Here is an 18961-nt window from a genome sequence, read left to right as displayed (position 1 = left end):
GCTTACTTTCTGAAATTTTCTTAAGATTCAGTATTGTGAAAAAATGGATGATTGTGAAACAAAATCAAAATGCTGTGACCCGGTTTTGAAATGGGATTGCTGCAGCCACAACGCAGAGTACTAACTACTATACAATCACGGCAATTTAAGCGAGCCAGGTAGAAGTTGAACCTACAATCTTCTGATCTATAGTCAGACGCGTTATCTATTGCCCACTGTCCCAGGTGTCTTGTAGCAATTGAAGAGTCTTTCCTGTTTTTGAGCCTGTTTTAAAGTTTTATGGTTATTGAAGTATATACAGAATCACATTTTGGAAATTGACTGTACACTATCTGCAGGGATTGTTTCCCAAAAATGTTTTAGGTACAATAATCCTTGTGACTGCTGAAAGATCTTTCAAAAATGTAATGAACTTACTCAGACAGAGCCCAAACATTCTTCTTTCCTGAATTCTAGAATTTATGTCAAATTCCTAGTCCTTTAGTAAAATTATTCACAATTAAATTATTCAAAGCATGTTAAGATAGCTTTATAATAAGCATTAAACACAAATAGTGCAAGCACCTTCAAAGAATCTGCTTACTTTCTGAAATTTTCTTAAGATTCAGTATTGTGAAAAAATGGATGATTGAGAAACAAAATCAAAATGCTGTGACCCATTTTCGAAATGGGATTGCTGCAGCCACAACGCAGAGTACTAACCACTATACGATCACGGCAATTTAAGCGAGCCAGGTAGGAGTCGAACCTACAATCTACAGATCCATTGTCAGACACGTTATCCATTGCCCACTGTCCCGGGTGTCTTGTAGTAATTGAAGTGTCTTTCCTGTTTTTGAGCCTGTTTTCAGAATTTTAGGGTTTTTGAAGTATATACAGAATCACATTTTGGTAATTGACTGTACACTATCTGCAGGGATTGTTTCCCAAAAACGTTATAGGTAAAATAATCCTTGTGAGTGCTAAAAGATCTTTAAAAAATGTGATGAACTTACTCAGACAGAGCCCAAACATTCTTCTTTCCTGAATTCCAGAATTTATGTCAAATTCCCAGTCCTTTAGTACAGTAATTCACAATTAAATTATTCAAAGCATGTTAAGATAGCTTTATAATAAGCATTAAACACAAATAGTGCAAGCACCTTCAAAGAATCTGCTTACTTTCTGAAATTTTCTTAAGATTCAGTATTGTGAAAAAATGGATGATTGTGAAACAAAATCAAAATGCTGTGACCCGTTTTCGAACCGTGGTTGCTGCGTCCACAACGCAGAGTACTAACCACTATGCGATCAAGGCAATATAAGCGAGCCAGGTAGGAGTCGAACCTACAAACTTCTGATCCGTAGTCAGACGCGTTATCCATTGCGCCACTGGCCCACGAGTTTTGTTGTAATTGAAGTGTCTTTCCTGTTTTTGAGCCTATTTTCAGAGTTTTATGGTTATTGAAGTATATACAGAATCACATTTTGGAAATTGACTGTAGACTATCTGCAGGGATTGTTTCCCAAAAACGTTTTAGGTAAAATAATAATTGTGACTGCTAAAAGATATTTCAAAAATGTGATGAACTTACTCAGAAGGAAGCCCAAACATTCTTATTTCCTGAATTCCAGAATTTATGTCAAAATCCCATATCCTTTAGTACAATAATTCACAATTAAATTATTCAAAGCATGTTAAGATAGCTTTATAATAAGCATTAAACACAAATAGTGCAAGCACCTTCAAAGAATCTGCTTACTTTCTGAAATTTTCTTAAGATTCAGTATTGTGAAAAAATGGATGATTGTGAAACAAAATCAAAATGCTATGACCCGTTTTCGAACCGGGGTTGCTGCGGCCACAACGCAGAGTAATAACCACTATACAATCACGTCAATTTTAGTGAGCCAGGTAGGAGTTGAACCTACAAACTTATGATCCGTAGTCAGACACGTTATCCATTGCGCCACTGGCCCAGGTGCCCTGTAGTAATTGAAGTGTCTTTCCTGTTTTTGAGCCAGTTTTGGAGTTTTATGGTTATTGAAGTATATACAGAATCACATTTTGGAAATTGATTGTACACTATCTGCAGGGATTGTTTCCCAAAAACGTTTTAGGTAAAATAATCCTTGTGACTGCTAAAAGATCTTTAAAAAATGTGATGAACTTACTCAGACAGAGCCCAAACATTCTTCTTTCCTGAATTCCAGAATTTTGTTCAAATTCCCAGTCCTTTAGTACAATAATTCACAATTAAATTATTCAAAGCATGTTAAGATAGCTTTATAATAAGCATTAAACACAAATAGTGCAAACACCTTCAAAGAATCTGCTTACTTTCTGAAATTTTCTTAAGATTCAGTATTGTGAAAAAATGGATGATTGTGAAACAAAATCAAAATGCTGTGACCCGTTTTCGAAATGGGGTTGCTGCAGCCACAACGCAGAGTACTAACTACTATACAATCACGGCAATTTAAGCGAGCCAGGTAGGAGTCGAACCTACAATCTTCTGATCCGTAGTCAGACGCATTATCCATTGCGCCACTGGCCCACGTGTTTTGTAGTAATTGAAGTGTCTTTCCTGTTTTTGAGCCTTTTTTCAGAGTTTTATGGTTATTGAAGTATATACAGAATCACATTTTGGAAATTGACTGTACACTATCTGCAGGGATAGCTTCCCAAAAACGTTTTAGGTAAAATAATCCTTGTGAGTGCTAAAAGATCATTAAAAAATGTGATGAACTTACTCAGACAGAGCCCAAACATTCTTCTTTCCTGAATTCCAGAATTTATGTCAAATTCCCAGTCCTTTAGTACAGTAATTCACAATTAAATTATTCAAAGCATGTTAAGATAGCTTTATAATAAGCATTAAACACAAATAGTGCAAGCACCTTCAAAGAATCTGCTTACTTTCTGAAATTTTCTTAAGATTCAGTATTGTGAAAAAATGGATGATTGTGAAACAAAATCAAAACGCTGTGACCCGTTTTCGAACCGTGGTTGCTGCGTCCACAACGCAGAGTACTAACCACTATGCGATCAAGGCAATATAAGCGAGCCAGGTAGGAGTCGAACCTACAAACTTCTGATCCGTAGTCAGACGCGTTATCCATTGCGCCACTGGCCCACGAGTTTTGTTGTAATTGAAGTGTCTTTCCTGTTTTTGAGCCTATTTTCAGAGTTTTATGGTTATTGAAGTATATACAGAATCACATTTTGGAAATTGACTGTAGACTATCTGCAGGGATTGTTTCCCAAAAACGTTTTAGGTAAAATAATAATTGTGACTGCTAAAAGATATTTCAAAAATGTGATGAACTTACTCAGAAGGAAGCCCAAACATTCTTATTTCCTGAATTCCAGAATTTATGTCAAAATCCCATATCCTTTAGTACAATAATTCACAATTAAATTATTCAAAGCATGTTAAGATAGCTATATAATAAGCATTAAACACAAATAGTGCAAGCACCTTCAAAGAATCTGCTTACTTTCTGAAATTTTCTTAAGATTCAGTATTGTGAAAAAATGGATGATTGAGAAACAAAATCAGAATGCTGTGACCCGGATTCGAACCGGGGTTGCTGCGGCCACAACGCAGAGTACTAACCTCTATATGATCATGACAATTTAAGTGAGCTAGGTAGGAGTCGAACCTACAATCATCTGATCTATAGTCAGACGCGTTATCCATTGCCCACTGTCCCAGGTGTCTTGTAGCAATTGAAGAGTCTTTCCTGTTTTTGAGCCTGTTTTAAAGTTTTATGGTTATTGAAGTATATACAGAATCACATTTTGGAAATTGACTGTACACTATCTGCAGGGATTGTTTCCCAAAAGTGTTTTAGGTACAATAATCCTTGTGACTGCTGAAAGATCTTTCAAAAATGTAATGAACTTACTCAGACAGAGCCCAAACATTCTTCTTTCCTGAATTCTAGAATTTATGTCAAATTCCTAGTCCTTTAGTAAAATTATTCACAATTAAATTATTCAAAGCATGTTAAGATAGCTTTATAATAAGCATTAAACACAAATAGTGCAAGCACCTTCAAAGAATCTGCTTACTTTCTGAAATTTTCTTAAGATTCAGTATTGTGAAAAAATGGATGATTGAGAAACAAAATCAAAATGCCGTGACCCGGATTCGAACCGGGGTTGCAGCGGCCACAACGCAGAGTACTAACCACTATACGATCACGGCAATTTAAGCGAGCCAGGTAGGAGTCGAACCTACAATCTACAGATCCATAGTCAGACACGTTATCCATTGCCCACTGTCTCGGGTGTCTTGTAGTAATTGAAGTGTCTTTCCTGTTTTTGAGCCTGTTTTCAGAATTTTATGGTTATTGAAGTATATACAGAATCACATTTTGGTAATTGACTGTACACTATCTGCAGGGATTGTTTCCCAAAAACGTTTTAGGTAAAATAATCCTTGTGACTGCTAAAAGATCTTTAAAAAATGTGATGAACTTACTCAGAAGGAAGCCCAAACATTCTTCTTTCATGAATTCTAGAATTTATGTCAAATTCACAGTACTTTAGTACAATAATTCACAATTAAATTATTCAAAGCATGTTAAGATAGCTTTATAATAAGCATTAAACACAAATAGTGCAAGCACCTTCAAAGAATCTGCTTACTTTCTGAAATTTTCTTAAGATTCAGTATTGTGAAAAAATGGATGATTGTGAAACAAAATCAAAATGCTGTGACCCGGTTTTGAAATGGGATTGCTGCAGCCACAACGCAGAGTACTAACTACTATACAATCACGGCAATTTAAGCGAGCCAGGTAGAAGTTGAACCTACAATCTTCTGATCTATAGTCAGACGCATTATCTATTGCCCACTGTCCCAGGTGTCTTGTAGCAATTGAAGAGTCTTTCCTGTTTTTGAGCCTGTTTTAAAGTTTTATGGTTATTGAAGTATATACAGAATCACATTTTGGAAATTGACTGTACACTATCTGCAGGGATTGTTTCCCAAAAATGTTTTAGGTACAATAATCCTTGTGACTGCTGAAAGATCTTTCAAAAATGTAATGAACTTACTCAGACAGAGCCCAAACATTCTTCTTTCCTGAATTCTAGAATTTATGTCAAATTCCTAGTCCTTTAGTAAAATTATTCACAATTAAATTATTCAAAGCATGTTAAGATAGCTTTATAATAAGCATTAAACACAAATAGTGCAAGCACCTTCAAAGAATCTGCTTACTTTCTGAAATTTTCTTAAGATTCAGTATTGTGAAAAAATGGATGATTGAGAAACAAAATCAAAATGCTGTGACCCATTTTCGAAATGGGATTGCTGCAGCCACAACGCAGAGTACTAACCACTATACGATCACGGCAATTTAAGCGAGCCAGGTAGGAGTCGAACCTACAATCTACAGATCCATTGTCAGACACGTTATCCATTGCCCACTGTCCCGGGTGTCTTGTAGTAATTGAAGTGTCTTTCCTGTTTTTGAGCCTGTTTTCAGAATTTTAGGGTTTTTGAAGTATATACAGAATCACATTTTGGTAATTGACTGTACACTATCTGCAGGGATTGTTTCCCAAAAACGTTATAGGTAAAATAATCCTTGTGAGTGCTAAAAGATCTTTAAAAAATGTGATGAACTTACTCAGACAGAGCCCAAACATTCTTCTTTCCTGAATTCCAGAATTTATGTCAAATTCCCAGTCCTTTAGTACAGTAATTCACAATTAAATTATTCAAAGCATGTTAAGATAGCTTTATAATAAGCATTAAACACAAATAGTGCAAGCACCTTCAAAGAATCTGCTTACTTTCTGAAATTTTCTTAAGATTCAGTATTGTGAAAAAATGGATGATTGTGAAACAAAATCAAAATGCTGTGACCCGTTTTCGAACCGTGGTTGCTGCGTCCACAACGCAGAGTACTAACCACTATGCGATCAAGGCAATATAAGCGAGCCAGGTAGGAGTCGAACCTACAAACTTCTGATCCGTAGTCAGACGCGTTATCCATTGCGCCACTGGCCCACGAGTTTTGTTGTAATTGAAGTGTCTTTCCTGTTTTTGAGCCTATTTTCAGAGTTTTATGGTTATTGAAGTATATACAGAATCACATTTTGGAAATTGACTGTAGACTATCTGCAGGGATTGTTTCCCAAAAACGTTTTAGGTAAAATAATAATTGTGACTGCTAAAAGATATTTCAAAAATGTGATGAACTTACTCAGAAGGAAGCCCAAACATTCTTATTTCCTGAATTCCAGAATTTATGTCAAAATCCCATATCCTTTAGTACAATAATTCACAATTAAATTATTCAAAGCATGTTAAGATAGCTTTATAATAAGCATTAAACACAAATAGTGCAAGCACCTTCAAAGAATCTGCTTACTTTCTGAAATTTTCTTAAGATTCAGTATTGTGAAAAAATGGATGATTGTGAAACAAAATCAAAATGCTATGACCCGTTTTCGAACCGGGGTTGCTGCGGCCACAACGCAGAGTAATAACCACTATACAATCACGTCAATTTTAGTGAGCCAGGTAGGAGTTGAACCTACAAACTTATGATCCGTAGTCAGACACGTTATCCATTGCGCCACTGGCCCAGGTGCCCTGTAGTAATTGAAGTGTCTTTCCTGTTTTTGAGCCAGTTTTGGAGTTTTATGGTTATTGAAGTATATACAGAATCACATTTTGGAAATTGATTGTACACTATCTGCAGGGATTGTTTCCCAAAAACGTTTTAGGTAAAATAATCCTTGTGACTGCTAAAAGATCTTTAAAAAATGTGATGAACTTACTCAGACAGAGCCCAAACATTCTTCTTTCCTGAATTCCAGAATTTTGTTCAAATTCCCAGTCCTTTAGTACAATAATTCACAATTAAATTATTCAAAGCATGTTAAGATAGCTTTATAATAAGCATTAAACACAAATAGTGCAAACACCTTCAAAGAATCTGCTTACTTTCTGAAATTTTCTTAAGATTCAGTATTGTGAAAAAATGGATGATTGTGAAACAAAATCAAAATGCTGTGACCCGTTTTCGAAATGGGGTTGCTGCAGCCACAACGCAGAGTACTAACTACTATACAATCACGGCAATTTAAGCGAGCCAGGTAGGAGTCGAACCTACAATCTTCTGATCCGTAGTCAGACGCATTATCCATTGCGCCACTGGCCCACGTGTTTTGTAGTAATTGAAGTGTCTTTCCTGTTTTTGAGCCTTTTTTCAGAGTTTTATGGTTATTGAAGTATATACAGAATCACATTTTGGAAATTGACTGTACACTATCTGCAGGGATAGCTTCCCAAAAACGTTTTAGGTAAAATAATCCTTGTGACTGCTAAAAGATCATTAAAAAATGTGATGAACTTACTCAGACAGAGCCCAAACATTCTTCTTTCCTGAATTCCAGAATTTATGTCAAATTCCCAGTCCTTTAGTACAATACTTCACAATTAAATTATTCAAAGCATGTTAAGATAGCTTTATAATAAGCATTAAACACAAATAGTGCAAGCACCTTCAAAGAATTTGCTTACTTTCTGAAATTTTCTTAAGATTCAGTATTGTGAAAAAATGGATGATTGTGAAACAAAATCAAAACGCTGTGACCCATTTTCGAAATGGGATTGCTGCAGCCACAACGCAGAGTACAAACTACTATACAATCACGGCAATTTAAGCGAGCCAGGTAGGAGTCGAACCTACAATCTTCTGATCTATAGTCAGACGCGTTATCTATTGCCCACTGTCCCAGGTGTCTTGTAGCAATTGAAGAGTCTTTCCTGTTTTTGAGCCTGTTTTAAAGTTTTATGGTTATTGAAGTATATACAGAATCACATTTTAGAAATTGACTGTACACTATCTGCAGGGATTGTTTCCCAAAAACGTTTTAGGTACAATAATCCTTGTGACTGCTAAAAGATCTTTCAAAAATGTAATGAACTTACTCAGACAGAGCCCAAACATTCTTCTTTCCAGAATTCTAGAATTTATGTCAAATTCCTAGTCCTTTAGTAAAATAATTCACAATTAAATTATTCAAAGCATGTTAAGATAGCTATATAATAAGCATTAAACACAAATAGTGCAAGCACCTTCAAAGAATCTGCTTACTTTCTGAAATTTTCTTAAGATTCAGTATTGTGAAAAAATGGATGATTGAGAAACAAAATCAGAATGCTGTGACCCGGATTCGAACCGGGGTTGCTGCGGCCACAACGCAGAGTACTAACCTCTATACGATCATGACAATTTAAGTGAGCTAGGTAGGAGTCGAACCTACAATCATCTGATCTATAGTCAGACACGTTATCCATTGCCCACTGTCCCAGGTGTCTTGTAGCAATTGAAGAGTCTTTCCTGTTTTTGAGCCTGTTTTAAAGTTTTATGGTTATTGAAGTATATACAGAATCACATTTTGGAAATTGACTGTACACTATCTGCAGGGATTGTTTCCCAAAAATGTTTTAGGTACAATAATCCTTGTGACTGCTGAAAGATGTTTCAAAAATGTAATGAACTTACTCAGACAGAGCCCAAACATTCTTCTTTCCTGAATTCTAGAATTTATGTCAAATTCCTAGTCCTTTAGTAAAATTATTCACAATTAAATTATTCAAAGCATGTTAAGATAGCTTTATAATAAGCATTAAACACAAATAGTGCAAGCACCTTCAAAGAATCTGCTTACTTTCTGAAATTTTCTTAAGATTCAGTATTGTGAAAAAATGGATGATTGTGAAACAAAATCAAAATGCTGTGACCCGTTTTCGAACCGGGGTTGCAGCGGCCACAACGCAGAGTACTAACCACTATACGATCACGGCAATTTAAGCGAGCCAGATAGGAGTCGAACCTACAATCTACAGATCCATAGTCAGACACGTTATCCATTGCCCACTGTCTCGGGTGCCCTGTAGTAATTGAAGTGTCTTTCCTGTTTTTGAGCCAGTTTTGGAGTTTTATGGTTATTGAAGTATATACAGAATCACATTTTGGAAATTGATTGTACACTATCTGCAGGGATTGTTTCCCAAAAACGTTTTAGGTAAAATAATCCTTGTGACTGCTAAAAGATCTTTAAAAAATGTGATGAACTTACTCAGACAGAGCCCTAACATTCTTCTTTCCTGAATTCCAGAATTTATGTCAAATTCCCAGTCCTTTAGTACAATAATTCACAATTAAATTATTCAAAGCATGTTAAGATAGCTTTATAATAAGCATTAAACACAAATAGTGCAAGCACCTTCAAAGAATCTGCTTACTTTCTGAAATTTTCTTAAGATTCAGTATTGTGAAAAAATGGATGATTGTGAAACAAAATCAAAATGCTGTGACCCGTTTTCGAAATGGGGTTGCTGCAGCCACAACGCAGAGTACTAACTACTATACAATCACAGCAATTTTAGCGAGCCAGGTAGGAGTCGAACCTACAATCTTCTGAACCGTAGTCAGACGCATTATCCATTGCGCCACTGGCCCACGTGTTTTGTAGTAATTGAAGTGTCTTTCCTGTTTTTGAGCCTTTTTTCAGAGTTTTATGGTTATTGAAGTATATACAGAATCACATTTTGGAAATTGACTGTACACTATCTGCAGGGATAGCTTCCCAAAAACGTTTTAGGTAAAATAATCCTTGTGACTGCTAAAAGTTCATTAAAAAATGTGATGAACTTACTCAGACAGAGCCCAAACATTCTTCTTTCCTGAATTCCAGAATTTATGTCAAATTCCCAGTCCTTTAGTACAATACTTCACAATTAAATTATTCAAAGCATGTTAAGATAGCTTTATAATAAGCATTAAACACAAATAGTGCAAGCACCTTCAAAGAATCTGCTTACTTTCTGAAATTTTCTTAAGATTCAGTATTGTGAAAAAATGGATGATTGAGAAACAAAATCAAAATGCCGTGACCCGGATTCGAACCGGGGTTGCAGCGGCCACAACGCAGAGTACTAACCACTATACGATGATGGCAATTTAAGCGAGCCAGGTAGGAGTCGAACCTACAATCTACAGATCCATAGTCAGACACGTTATCCATTGCCCACTGTCTCGGGTGTCTTGTAGTAATTGAAGTGTCTTTCCTGTTTTTGAGCCTGTTTTCAGAATTTTATGGTTATTGAAGTATATACAGAATCACATTTTGGTAATTGACTGTACACTATCTGCAGGGATTGTTTCCCAAAAACGTTTTAGGTAAAATAATCCTTGTGACTGCTAAAAGATCTTTAAAAAATGTGATGAACTTACTCAGAAGGAAGCCCAAACATTCTTCTTTCATGAATTCTAGAATTTATGTCAAATTCACAGTACTTTAGTACAATAATTCACAATTAAATTATTCAAAGCATGTTAAGATAGCTTTATAATAAGCATTAAACACAAATAGTGCAAGCACCTTCAAAGAATCTGCTTACTTTCTGAAATTTTCTTAAGATTCAGTATTGTGAAAAAATGGATGATTGTGAAACAAAATCAAAATGCTGTGACCCGGATTCGAACCGGGGTTGCTGCGGCCACAACGCAGAGTACTAAACTCTATACGATCATGACAATTTAAGTGAGCTAGGTAGGAGTCGAACCTACAATCTTCTGATCTATAGTCAGATGCGTTATCCATTGCCCACTGTCCCAGGTGTCTTGCAGCAATTGAAGAGTCTTTCCTGTTTTTGAGCCTGTTTTAAAGTTTTATGGTTATTGAAGTATATACAGAATCACATTTTGGAAATTGACTGTACACTATCTGCAGGGATTGTTTCCCAAAAATGTTTTAGGTACAATAATCCTTGTGACTGCTAAAAGATCTTTAATAAATGTAATGAACTTACTCAGACAGAGCCCAAACATTCTTCTTTCCTGAATTCTAGAATTTATGTCAAATTCATAGTCCTTTAGTAAAATTATTCACAATTAAATTATTCAAAGCATGTTAAGATAGCGTTATAATAAGCATTAAACACAAATAGTGCAAGCACCTTCAAAGAATCAGCTTACTTTCTGAAATTTTCTTAAGATTCAGTATTGTGAAAAAATGGATGATTGAGAAACAAAATCAAAATGCCGTGACCCGGATTCGAACCGGCATTGCTGCGGCCACAACGCAGAGTACTAACCACTATATGATCACGGCAATTTAAGCAAGCCAGGTAGGAGTAGAACCTACAATCTACAGATCCATAGTCAGACACGTTATCCATTGCCCACTGTCTCGGGTGTCTTGTAGTAATTGAAGTGTCTTTCCTGTTTTTGAGCCTGTTTTCAGAATTTTATGGTTATTGAAGTATATACAGAATCACATTTTGGTAATTGACTGTACAGTATCTGCAGGGATTGTTTCCCAAAAACGTTTTAGGTAAAATAATCCTTGTGACTGCTAAAAGATCTTTAAAAAATGTGATGAACTTACTCAGACAGAGCCCAACCATTCTTCTTTCCTGAATTCCAGAATTTATGTCAAATTCCCAGTCCTTTAGTACAATAATTCACAATTAAATTATTCAAAGCATGTTAAGATAGCTTTATAATAAGAATTAAACACAAATAGTGCAAGCACCTTCAAAGAATCTGCTTACTTTCTGAAATTTTCTTAAGATTCAGTATTGTGAAAAAATGGATGATTGTGAAACAAAATCAAAATGCTGTGACCCATTTTCGAAATGGGATTGCTGCAGCCACAACGCAGAGTACTAACTACTATACAATCACGGCAATTTAAGCGAGCCAAGTAGGAGTCGAACCTACAATCTTCTGATCTATAGTCAGACGCGTTATCTATTGCCCACTGTCCCAGGTGTCTTGTAGCAATTGAAGAGTCTTTCCTGTTTTTGAGCCTGTTTTAAAGTTTTATGGTTATTGAAGTATATACAGAATCACATTTTGGAAATTGACTGTACACTATCTGCAGGGATTGTTTCCCAAAAACGTTATAGGTAAAATAATCCTTGTGAGTGGTAAAAGATCTTTAAAAAATGTGATGAACTTACTCAGACAGAGCCCAAACATTCTTCTTTCCTGAATTCCAGAATTTATGTCCAATTGCTAGTCCTTTAGTACATTAATTCACAATTAAATTATTCAAAGCATGTTAAGATAGCTTTATAATAAGCATTAAACACAAATAGTGCAAGCACCTTCAAAGAATCTGCTTACTTTCTGAAATTTTCTTAAGATTCAGTATTGTGAAAAAATGGATGATTGAGAAACAAAATCAAAATGCTGTGACCCGGATTCGAACCGGGGTTGCAGCGGCCACAACGCAGAGTACTAACCACTATACGATCACGGCAATTTAAGCGAGCCAGGTAGGAGTCGAACCTACAATCTACAGATCCATTGTCAGACACGTTATCCATTGCCCACTGTCCCGGGTGTCTTGTAGTAATTGAAGTGTCTTTCCTGTTTTTGAGCCTGTTTTCAGAATTTTAGGGTTATTGAAGTATATACAGAATCACATTTTGGTAATTGACTGTACACTATCTGCAGGGATTGTTTCCCAAAAACGTTATAGGTAAAATAATCCTTGTGAGTGCTAAAAGATCTTTAAAAAATGTGATGAACTTACTCAGACAGAGCCCAAACATTCTTCTTTCCTGAATTCCAGAATTTATGTCAAATTCCCAGTCCTGTAGTACAGTAATTCACAATTAAATTATTCAAAGCATGTTAAGATAGCTTTATAATAAGCATTAAACACAAATAGTGCAAGCACCTTCAAAGAATCTGCTTACTTTCTGAAATTTTCTTAAGATTCAGTATTGTGAAAAAATGGATGATTGTGAAACAAAATAAAAATGCTGTGACCCGTTTTCGAACCGTGGTTGCTGCGTCCACAACGCAGAGTACTAACCACTATGCGATCAAGGCAATATAAGCGAGCCAGGTAGGAGTCGAGCCTACAAACTTCTGATCCGTAGTCAGACGCGTTATCCATTGCGCCACTGGCCCACAAGTTTTGTTGTAATTGAAGTGTCTTTCCTGTTTTTGAGCCTATTTTCAGAGTTTTATGGTTATTGAAGTATATACAGAATCACATTTTGGAAATTGACTGTAGACTATCTGCAGGGATTGTTTCCCAAAAACGTTTTAGGTAAAATAATAATTGTGACTGCTAAAAGATATTTCAAAAATGTAATGAACTTACTCAGAAGGAAGCCCAAACATTCTTATTTCCTGAATTCCAGAATTTATGTCAAAATCCCATATCCTTTAGTACAATAATTCACAATTAAATTATTCAAAGCATGTTAAGATAGCTATATAATAAGCATTAAACACAAATAGTGCAAGCACCTTCAAAGAATCTGCTTACCTTCTGAAATTTTCTTAAGATTCAGTATTGTGAAAAAATGGATGATTGAGAAACAAAATCAGAATGCTGTGACCCGGATTCGAACCGGGGTTGCTGCGGCCACAACGCAGAGTACTAACCTCTATATGATCATGACAATTTAAGTGAGCTAGGTAGGAGTCGAACCTACAATCATCTGATCTATAGTCAGACGCGTTATCCATTGCCCACTGTCCCAGGTGTCTTGTAGCAATTGAAGAGTCTTTCCTGTTTTTGAGCCTGTTTTAAAGTTTTATGGTTATTGAAGTATATACAGAATCACATTTTGGAAATTGACTGTACACTATCTGCAGGGATTGTTTCCCAAAAGTGTTTTAGGTACAATAATCCTTGTGACTGCTGAAAGATCTTTCAAAAATGTAATGAACTTACTCAGACAGAGCCCAAACATTCTTCTTTCCTGAATTCTAGAATTTATGTCAAATTCCTAGTCCTTTAGTAAAATTATTCACAATTAAATTATTCAAAGCATGTTAAGATAGCTTTATAATAAGCATTAAACACAAATAGTGCAAGCACCTTCAAAGAATCTGCTTACTTTCTGAAATTTTCTTAAGATTCAGTATTGTGAAAAAATGGATGATTGAGAAACAAAATCAAAATGCCGTGACCCGGATTCGAACCGGGGTTGCAGCGGCCACAACGCAGAGTACTAACCACTATACGATCACGGCAATTTAAGCGAGCCAGGTAGGAGTCGAACCTACAATCTACAGATCCATAGTCAGACACGTTATCCATTGCCCACTGTCTCGGGTGTCTTGTAGTAATTGAAGTGTCTTTCCTGTTTTTGAGCCTGTTTTCAGAATTTTATGGTTATTGAAGTATATACAGAATCACATTTTGGTAATTGACTGTACACTATCTGCAGGGATTGTTTCCCAAAAACGTTTTAGGTAAAATAATCCTTGTGACTGCTAAAAGATCTTTAAAAAATGTGATGAACTTACTCAGAAGGAAGCCCAAACATTCTTCTTTCATGAATTCTAGAATTTATGTCAAATTCACAGTACTTTAGTACAATAATTCACAATTAAATTATTCAAAGCATGTTAAGATAGCTTTATAATAAGCATTAAACACAAATAGTGCAAGCACCTTCAAAGAATCTGCTTACTTTCTGAAATTTTCTTAAGATTCAGTATTGTGGAAAAAATGGATGATTGTGAAACAAAATCAAAATGCTGTGACCCGGTTTCGAAATGGGATTGCTGCAGCCACAACGCAGAGTACTAACTACTATACAATCACGGCAATTTAAGCGAGCCAGGTAGAAGTTGAACCTACAATCTTCTGATCTATAGTCAGACGCATTATCTATTGCCCACTGTCCCAGGTGTCTTGTAGCAATTGAAGAGTCTTTCCTGTTTTTGAGCCTGTTTTAAAGTTTTATGGTTATTGAAGTATATACAGAATCACATTTTGGAAATTGACTGTACACTATCTGCAGGGATTGTTTCCCAAAAATGTTTTAGGTACAATAATCCTTGTGACTGCTGAAAGATCTTTCAAAAATGTAATGAACTTACTCAGACAGAGCCCAAACATTCTTCTTTCCTGAATTCTAGAATTTATGTCAAATTCCTAGTCCTTTAGTAAAATTATTCACAATTAAATTATTCAAAGCATGTTAAGATAGCTTTATAATAAGCATTAAACACAAATAGTGCAAGCACCTTCAAAGAATCTGCTTACTTTCTGAAATTTTCTTAAGATTCAGTATTGTGAAAAAATGGATGATTGAGAAACAAAATCAAAATGCTGTGACCCATTTTCGAAATGGGATTGCTGCAGCCACAACGCAGAGTACTAACCACTATACGATCACGGCAATTTAAGCGAGCCAGGTAGGAGTCGAACCTACAATCTACAGATCCATTGTCAGACACGTTATCCATTGCCCACTGTCCCGGGTGTCTTGTAGTAATTGAAGTGTCTTTCCTGTTTTTGAGCCTGTTTTCAGAATTTTAGGGTTATTGAAGTATATACAGAATCACATTTTGGTAATTGACTGTACACTATCTGCAGGGATTGCTTCCCAAAAACGTTTTAGGTAAAATAATCCTTGTGACTGCTAAAAGATCTTTAAAAAATGTGATGAACTTACTCAGACAGAGCCCAAACATTCTTCTTTCCTGAATTCCAGAATTTATGTCAAATTCCCAGTCCTTTAGTACAGTAATTCACAATTAAATTATTCAAAGCATGTTAAGATAGCTTTATAATAAGCATTAAACACAAATAGTGCAAGCACCTTCAAAGAATCTGCTTACTTTCTGAAATTTTCTTAAGATTCAGTATTGTGAAAAAATGGATGATTGTGAAACAAAATCAAAATGCTGTGACCCGTTTTCGAACCGTGGTTGCTGCGTCCACAACGCAGAGTACTAACCACTATGCGATCAAGGCAATATAAGCGAGCCAGGTAGGAGTCGAACCTACAAACTTCTGATCCGTAGTCAGACGCGTTATCCATTGCGCCACTGGCCCACGAGTTTTGTTGTAATTGAAGTGTCTTTCCTGTTTTTGAGCCTATTTTCAGAGTTTTATGGTTATTGAAGTATATACAGAATCACATTTTGGAAATTGACTGTAGACTATCTGCAGGGATTGTTTCCCAAAAACGTTTTAGGTAAAATAATAATTGTGACTGCTAAAAGATATTTCAAAAATGTGATGAACTTACTCAGAAGGAAGCCCAAACATTCTTATTTCCTGAATTCCAGAATTTATGTCAAAATCCCATATCCTTTAGTACAATAATTCACAATTAAATTATTCAAAGCATGTTAAGATAGCTTTATAATAAGCATTAAACACAAATAGTGCAAGCACCTTCAAAGAATCTGCTTACTTTCTGAAATTTTCTTAAGATTCAGTATTGTGAAAAAATGGATGATTGTGAAACAAAATCAAAATGCTATGACCCGTTTTCGAACCGGGGTTGCTGCGGCCACAACGCAGAGTAATAACCACTATACAATCACGTCAATTTTAGTGAGCCAGGTAGGAGTCGAACCTACAAACTTATGATCCGTAGTCAGACACGTTATCCATTGCGCCACTGGCCCAGGTGCCCTGTAGTAATTGAAGTGTCTTTCCTGTTTTTGAGCCAGTTTTGGAGTTTTATGGTTATTGAAGTATATACAGAATCACATTTTGGAAATTGATTGTACACTATCTGCAGGGATTGTTTCCCAAAAACGTTTTAGGTAAAATAATCCTTGTGACTGCTAAAAGATCTTTAAAAAATGTGATGAACTTACTCAGACAGAGCCCAAACATTCTTCTTTCCTGAATTCCAGAATTTTTGTCAAATTCCCAGTCCTTTAGTACAATAATTCACAATTAAGTTATTCAAAGCATGTTAAGATAGCTTTATAATAAGCATTAAACACAAATAGTGCAAGCACCTTCAAAGAATCTGCTTACTTTCTGAAATTTTCTTAAGATTCAGTATTGTGAAAAAATGGATGATTGTGAAACAAAATCAAAATGCTGTGACCCGTTTTCGAAATGGGGTTGCTGCAGCCACAACGCAGAGTACTAACTACTATACAATCACGGCAATTTAAGCGAGCCAGGTAGGAGTCGAACCTACAATCTTCTGATCTATAGTCAGACGCGTTATCTATTGCCCACTGTCCCAGGTGTCTTGTAGCAATTGAAGAGTCTTTCCTGTTTTTGAGCCTGTTTTAAAGTTTTATGGTTATTGAAGTATATACAGAATCACATTTTAGAAATTGACTGTACACTATCTGCAGGGATTGTTTCCCAAAAACGTTTTAGGTACAATAATCCTTGTGACTGCTAAAAGATCTTTCAAAAATGTAATGAACTTACTCAGACAGAGCCCAAACATTCTTCTTTCCAGAATTCTAGAATTTATGTCAAATTCCTAGTCCTTTAGTAAAATAATTCACAATTAAATTATTCAAAGCATGTTAAGATAGCTATATAATAAGCATTAAACACAAATAGTGCAAGCACCTTCAAAGAATCTGCTTACTTTCTGAAATTTTCTTAAGATTCAGTATTGTGAAAAAATGGATGATTGAGAAACAAAATCAGAATGCTGTGACCCGGATTCGAACCGGGGTTGCTGCGGCCACAACGCAGAGTACTAACCTCTATACGATCATGACAATTTAAGTGAGCTAGGTAGGAGTCGAACCTACAATCATCTGATCTATAGTCAGACACGTTATCCATTGCCCACTGTCCCAGGTGTCTTGTAGCAATTGAAGAGTCTTTCCTGTTTTTGAGCCTGTTTTAAAGTTTTATGGTTATTGAAGTATATACAGAATCACATTTTGGAAATTGACTGTACACTATCTGCAGGGATTGTTTCCCAAAAATGTTTTAGGTACAATAATCCTTGTGACTGCTGAAAGATCTTTCAAAAATGTAATGAACTTACTCAGACAGAGCCCAAACATTCTTCTTTCCTGAATTCTAGAATTTATGTCAAATTCCTAGTCCTTTGGTAAAATTATTCACAATTAAATTATTCAAAGCATGTTAAGATAGCTTTATAATAAGCATTAAACACAAATAGTGCAAGCACCTTCAAAGAATCTGCTTACTTTCTGAAATTTTCTTAAGATTCAGTATTGTGAAAAAATGGATGATTGAGAAACAAAATCAAAATGCCGTGACCCGGATTGCAGCGGCCACAACGCAGAGTACTAACCACTATACGATCACGGCAATTTAAGCGAGCCAGGTAGGAGTCGAACCTACAATCTACAGATCCATAGTCAGACACGTTATCCATTGCCCACTGTCTCGGGTGTCTTGTAGTAATTGAAGTGTCTTTCCTGTTTTTGAGCCTGTTTTCAGAATTTTATGGTTATTGAAGTATATACAGAATCACATTTTGGTAATTGACTGTACACTATCTGCAGGGATTGTTTCCCAAAAACGTTTTAGGTAAAATAATCCTTGTGACTGCTAAAAGATCTTTAAAAAATGTGATGAACTTACTCAGAAGGAAGCCCAAACATTCTTCTTTCATGAATTCTAGAATTTATGTCAAATTCACAGTACTTTAGTACAATAATTCACAATTAAATTATTCAAAGCATGTTAAGATAGCTTTATAATAAGCATTAAACACAAATAGTGCAAGCACCTTCAAAGAATCTGCTTACTTTCTGAAATTTTCTTAAGATTCAGTATTGTGAAAAAATGGATGATTGTGAAACAAAATCAAAATGCTGTGACCCGGTTTCGAAATGGGATTGCTGCAGCCACAACGCAGAGTACTAACTACTATACAATCACGGCAATTTAAGCGAGCCAGGTAGAAGTTGAACCTACAATCTTCTGATCTATAGTCAGACGCATTATCTATTGCCCACTGTCCCAGGTGTCTTGTAGCAATTGAAGAGTCTTTCCTGTTTTTGAGCCTGTTTTAAAGTTTTATGGTTATTGAAGTATATACAGAATCACATTTTGGAAATTGACTGTACACTATCTGCAGGGATTGTTTCCCAAAAATGTTTTAGGTACAATAATCCTTGTGACTGCTGAAAGATCTTTCAAAAATGTAATGAACTTACTCAGACAGAGCCCAAACATTCTTCTTTCCAGAATTCTAAAATTTATGTC

General features: G+C 35.6%; 10 non-coding genes across 10 annotated transcripts; all 10 read right to left on the bottom strand.

Annotated features, from left to right (window-relative positions):
• Positions 1–1305: 1305 nt before the first annotated feature.
• On the bottom strand, positions 1306–1378 carry TRNAR-ACG (transfer RNA arginine (anticodon ACG)). Its single transcript has one exon. It is a non-coding gene; the product is annotated as a tRNA-Arg (tRNA).
• Positions 1379–1886: 508 nt separating this feature from the next.
• On the bottom strand, positions 1887–1959 carry TRNAR-ACG (transfer RNA arginine (anticodon ACG)). The gene has a single exon. It is a non-coding gene; the product is annotated as a tRNA-Arg (tRNA).
• Positions 1960–2464: 505 nt separating this feature from the next.
• On the bottom strand, positions 2465–2537 carry TRNAR-ACG (transfer RNA arginine (anticodon ACG)). Its single transcript has one exon. It is a non-coding gene; the product is annotated as a tRNA-Arg (tRNA).
• A 506-nt stretch (positions 2538–3043) lies between these two features.
• On the bottom strand, positions 3044–3116 carry TRNAR-ACG (transfer RNA arginine (anticodon ACG)). The gene has a single exon. It is a non-coding gene; the product is annotated as a tRNA-Arg (tRNA).
• Positions 3117–5935: 2819 nt separating this feature from the next.
• TRNAR-ACG (transfer RNA arginine (anticodon ACG)) lies at positions 5936–6008 on the bottom strand. Its single transcript has one exon. It is a non-coding gene; the product is annotated as a tRNA-Arg (tRNA).
• Positions 6009–6516: 508 nt separating this feature from the next.
• On the bottom strand, positions 6517–6589 carry TRNAR-ACG (transfer RNA arginine (anticodon ACG)). Its single transcript has one exon. It is a non-coding gene; the product is annotated as a tRNA-Arg (tRNA).
• Positions 6590–7094: 505 nt separating this feature from the next.
• On the bottom strand, positions 7095–7167 carry TRNAR-ACG (transfer RNA arginine (anticodon ACG)). Its single transcript has one exon. It is a non-coding gene; the product is annotated as a tRNA-Arg (tRNA).
• Positions 7168–9404: 2237 nt separating this feature from the next.
• TRNAR-ACG (transfer RNA arginine (anticodon ACG)) lies at positions 9405–9477 on the bottom strand. The gene has a single exon. It is a non-coding gene; the product is annotated as a tRNA-Arg (tRNA).
• Positions 9478–15765: 6288 nt separating this feature from the next.
• On the bottom strand, positions 15766–15838 carry TRNAR-ACG (transfer RNA arginine (anticodon ACG)). Its single transcript has one exon. It is a non-coding gene; the product is annotated as a tRNA-Arg (tRNA).
• A 508-nt stretch (positions 15839–16346) lies between these two features.
• TRNAR-ACG (transfer RNA arginine (anticodon ACG)) lies at positions 16347–16419 on the bottom strand. The gene has a single exon. It is a non-coding gene; the product is annotated as a tRNA-Arg (tRNA).
• Between the last annotated feature and the right edge of the window lie 2542 nt (positions 16420–18961).

The sequence above is a fragment of the Taudactylus pleione genome, unplaced genomic scaffold (genome assembly GCF_031769625.1).
Source record: "Taudactylus pleione unplaced genomic scaffold, aTauple2 ptg000551l, whole genome shotgun sequence".
NCBI classification, from domain to species: Eukaryota; Metazoa; Chordata; class Amphibia; order Anura; family Myobatrachidae; genus Taudactylus; species Taudactylus pleione.
The sequence above is the reverse complement of the archived record's forward strand: the minus strand, read 5'-3'. Positions and strand labels throughout refer to the sequence as shown.